The following is a 4,494-nucleotide window of genomic DNA, read 5'->3' as shown; positions in this document are numbered from 1 at the left end:
TTGATGTTTTTTCTGTCTGCCAAAGTTGCATTTTGACATCAGGACGGGGAGACTTTATCCTTTGAACGTGAAGCCACCCTTAAACCCTCGGAGGCGTGTCTGTCTGCCGGCACGTATTTTGTCAAAGGTATTTTTTTTTAACGGGGAGCGACTCTGAAAAGGTTTCCCCAGCCACCTCGCACTCGTGTTAGATTATAGGAGGAATGCGGCAGTGGCAAGCTCGCCGTAGTCGTGGCCGAGTGGTTAAGGCGATGGACTCGAAATCTGGTGGGGACTCCCCGCGCAGGTTCAAATCCTGCCGTCTACGGCGTCTGCCGCACGTTGTAGTGTGCCTGCGTGGCAGAGGCGAAGTGCCGCTTCTCCTTTTCTGGTACTATAAAAACGCTAAATCGCTTGGACCCGCTGCCACGGAAATCAATTCTTCAGATAACCACACATTTTGCGTTCGCACGTCTGGTGCTCTACTTATGCCTTTGAAAATCGGATCAATAAAGCTCAAAGAACCGACAAGATAGGTGCTCGTAAAGCACGCAGTAAAGAATTCTTATCAGCGAGGGTTTCAGTGGGTTAACTGAGGAGAAGGCGTGATCGCTAATTGTTGAGTTTTTATTTGGTGTTAGAAACACTCTTACTGTGCATGAAGTGCAACAAATGTAGCCACAGAAATTGCATCGTGCTTTCATTTATGCTATTGCAGACACCAACGTTGCCTAGATAGAAAACCGAAAAAGCCGTGGGTTTGCTTGCCAGTCTGAAGGATCTCTCTTCGAATCTCTATCATTTGTCAATGGAAGTAAAAGGCGCTGCAATCTGATACGTTCACATTCAAACCCTCAGCTGTTGTTCGACTTTATTTCTTGACTAATTACAACTGAGTGTCGCATGAGCAGTTACGTAAACTTGTCTGCTATATTTGAACACAAATGCCGTTCTTCAATTAAAACTAACAGTACATTGTCAGGGACATTCAGTTATATACAAACAAGAGACAGACAAGAGAATATTTCTACCTTTCATGTGGACTACGTGTTGACTTACTGATCGGAATAATTGAAATGTTCGGGTTCATAGCCGATGCAGTGCGTGCTAATTAGAACAGCAACGCTGGGCTCTCAGCACCGTACTGAGCCCAGGTGCAGTTCATTTACATGAAGGAAATCTCGTACTGGGTACGATTACACCCACATACAGTAAGTAGCACAGGCTACTTAGGGAGTAGCCTGATGCGTTTAAAAGTGACCCGAGCCAGGCAGGAGTCGAACCTACAATCTCCTGAGCCGTAGTCAGACGCGTTATCCATTGCGCCACTAGCCCTGGTGTCACACTGCACGACTGCAACCCAGTGAGCTCAGCACTGCAACTAGTAAAACATTACCCCCGGTCCATTCTTTTCCAAAAGTGAGAAACACCTGTTTTCTAAATTGTGTCTGTTTAAAACCATATCTCTTTAAACCAAACCAAGAGTTTGTCCTTTGCACTGATATTCTGATTCATTTCGATTTCAAAGAAAAAAAAAACACTTTCTTCCAAAGCATCATAAAATTGTCCCTTCTTCCAGACTCTACTTCTCTCTTGTAGTAGTACAGCAGACCTTTCCAGGTGAGCAGATCACAGAGTCCGAAATGAGCTTCCTCCATCCAGCAAAGTACCTGAACATGACTCTGTCATCATAAAAGCACCCCTGTAGTAAAGCAATTAAATCCGAAATCAAGAGGGCAATTGCCTACTGAAGTTCAAGAAGTCATCAATTTTAACCTAGCAACACATTAAAGGCTGCATCTATACAAGTACGATTCTAGAAATGCTCACCAGATTACGTTTTAAGAAGGAACTGCGGCTCAGGTTCCGCCGAGATCTAAACTCGGATGGCAGGATTCAGAGTCCAGAGTTTGGACGGGTGGCGCACAGAGGGTCCATATACTGTAGATCCCTCAGTGATCTTCCGCGTGTTCAAACCGCCAGCGTGTGACTCCTCTGTCCCCGTGACCTCATTGCTCTGCTCTCGCCTCTGTGCAGCCGAGCCCGACTCACGGTAAAGTGGAAAAAAAATGCCCTCAACGTGTGATTTACTCTGGAGTGAGGACAGATGTCACCTTCTTATCATTGAACAGGATGTATGTGATGTGGCGACTAGGTTCAATTTTTTATCCTCTTTAAAAGATTAAGGACTGGGTGAGCCTGATTTACCACCCTTTCAGCTAAGAACCCGACGTGCGGACCGTTTAAGCTACGTAGACTCGGTCGTTTAACTCTTCTCCATTAGCAGGGTTAAGGTTAAAGAAAAAACATTGCTGACTTCTTTTTTGTTTTCCAGCCGCGAGCGCTGATTAGCAAGGTTTGCATTTCATGTTTTGCAAGTTGCATTCTAAGAAAAACAAGTCGTTCAAGACAGGAAATGAATACTTGCATTTAATTAAGTCTAGCCGTAGGCGGTTGTCCATAATGACCAGTCCTGTTCGAGAAGACAGAACAAAAAAAGGAACCGCTGGGATTCGGACCCGGGATCTCCTGTTTACCAGGCAGGCGCTTTAACCAACTAAGCCACAGCGCGCCAGGAGCTCTGTCCTTTTGCAGCCACTTGGACACACAACTCAGACACATCTGCATTCGCTGTGCGCTCCGCCTGCTCGCTGAGCAAGTTGCCACCTTTACATACAATAGCAACATTGACACCAAGAGAAAGGATGACAAATGGCTTTTAACTGGAACTTTTCATGTCCAAGGAGCTCAATGTGCTTTCCGTGTACAACAGGGCCACTGAACTCCACACCGGCCACTGAAGCACAGCAGTGGCTTGCTGGCTTGACATCTCCCAAGGAAGATGCTGAAATTGGATGTGGAACAGGAAAATGACCCTCGAGTACGAGGGAAAAAAAAGAAAAAGAAAATCTGGAGCGCGCCAACTCATGTCCGGACAGCCTGGTTTGAACAAAGTGTTCAAGTAGCATGGGAATGCGACCCCTAATCCTAGCTGGAGTTTGAGCGTCTGGTTCAGAGTTTGCTCAAGAGTTTACCTTTCACAGATGCGCAAAGATGAATGTTGAGGGTGCACGCTTCAAGGCGCCTTACAGTGCAGGGAGTGATTAGAGACGATTTGTGACGTGTGCTCGTTCCCATATACCGTACGCCCCGGGTTGCAGTGCTAGGATGACGTCCAATACCGCTTCGGCACGTAACGGCATTATATTCAAGTGCAGGACGTGAGGGTTTTATTTTGTTCGTTTTGTTCTGCTCTGCTTTGCTTTATTTTGCTTTCCATGGTGTTCGTAAGAACGTCAATAAAAAGGCGATTCCTGCGTCTAACACGAATATAAGAGCTATTTCAAGTGCGGCTTCTAAAATGCTTGTAGACATTTGTCTGTTGTTGATTGTTTTTTTGTGTCTAACAAAGTGCCATTTTCCTGTCCGGACGGGGAGACTTTATCATTCCCACATGAAGCAACCCTTAAGTCCTCTGAGGCGTGTCTGTCTGCAAGGTTTGTATTTTGGAAAGGTTTTTTTTTTTTAACGGAGAACGACTTTGAAAAAGATTTCCGCCGGCGTCTCGCGATCCGTGTGTGATTGTAGCAAGAACATGGTGCGGCTTCTTAAATGCTTGTGGACATTTGTCTGTTGTTGATTGTTTCTTTGTGTCTAACAAAGTGCCATTTTCCTGTCCGGACGGGGAGACTTTATCATTCCCACATGAAGCCACCCTTAAGTCCTCTGAGGCGTGTCTGTCTGCATGGCTTGTATTTTGGAAAGGTTTTTTTTTTAATGGAGACTGACTTTGAAAAATGTTTCCGCCGGCGCCTCGCGATCCATGTGAGATTGTAGCAAGAACGCAGCAACAGCGGTGCTCGCTGTAGTTGTGGCCGAGTGGTTAAGGCGATGGACTAGAAATCCATTGGGGTCTCCCCGCGCAGGTTCAAATCCTGCCGACTACGGTGTCCTCCTCACATCGTTGTGTGCTGGCGCAAGCAAGGAAAAGTGCCTTTCTTCTTTTCCTGGTGGTTTTAAAACGCGAGATCGCTTGTACCCGCTGCCTTGGAAAGAAATGTCTACATGTTTACTTGCACATTGTCTATTGTTTGTACATTGTCTTGATGCACTGTTTGCACTTTGTCTTGTTTTTTACACTTGTTTTACAATCGAGAGACCTTCTGTAAGTAAGAATTCCATTGTACCAGTACCGGTTACATATGGCAATAAAGTTCAAGTTCAAATGCTTCAGCGTCCGCAAACGGCATTTTGCAGCTGGAAGCAGATGGCGACGCTTTTTGCGGTCGCGTGTCTTGTGCCCCATTTCCGGCCTTTAACATCGAATCAATAAAGCTGTTAGAACCGACACCATAGGTGCTTTTCTTACAACTTTTGATCTGACTCAGTTTCGGAATGCAATTCCTGAACACTGCGAGAGACAACCTACAGATGCAGCCATTCAAAATGAGCGGTAAAAACCCGTAGTACAGTAACCAACCCGCAGGGCACCGTAGGGCACCGCGGTAAGTGATT

General features: G+C 45.9%; 3 non-coding genes across 3 annotated transcripts; 2 read left to right on the top strand and 1 right to left on the bottom strand.

Annotated features, from left to right (window-relative positions):
• Window positions 1-225: 225 nt before the first annotated feature.
• Window positions 226-307, top strand: trnas-cga (transfer RNA serine (anticodon CGA)). The gene has a single exon. It is a non-coding gene; the product is annotated as a tRNA-Ser (tRNA).
• A 934-nt stretch (window positions 308-1,241) lies between these two features.
• Window positions 1,242-1,314, bottom strand: trnar-acg (transfer RNA arginine (anticodon ACG)). Its single transcript has one exon. It is a non-coding gene; the product is annotated as a tRNA-Arg (tRNA).
• A 2,530-nt stretch (window positions 1,315-3,844) lies between these two features.
• Window positions 3,845-3,926, top strand: trnas-aga (transfer RNA serine (anticodon AGA)). The gene has a single exon. It is a non-coding gene; the product is annotated as a tRNA-Ser (tRNA).
• The last annotated feature ends 568 nt before the right edge of the window (window positions 3,927-4,494 follow it).

The sequence above is a fragment of the Atractosteus spatula genome, unplaced genomic scaffold (assembly GCF_055471065.1).
Source record: "Atractosteus spatula isolate fAtrSpa1 unplaced genomic scaffold, fAtrSpa1.hap1 Scaffold_269, whole genome shotgun sequence".
Taxonomy (NCBI): Eukaryota; Metazoa; Chordata; class Actinopteri; order Semionotiformes; family Lepisosteidae; genus Atractosteus; species Atractosteus spatula.
This window is presented reverse-complemented; position numbering and strand designations above follow the sequence as displayed.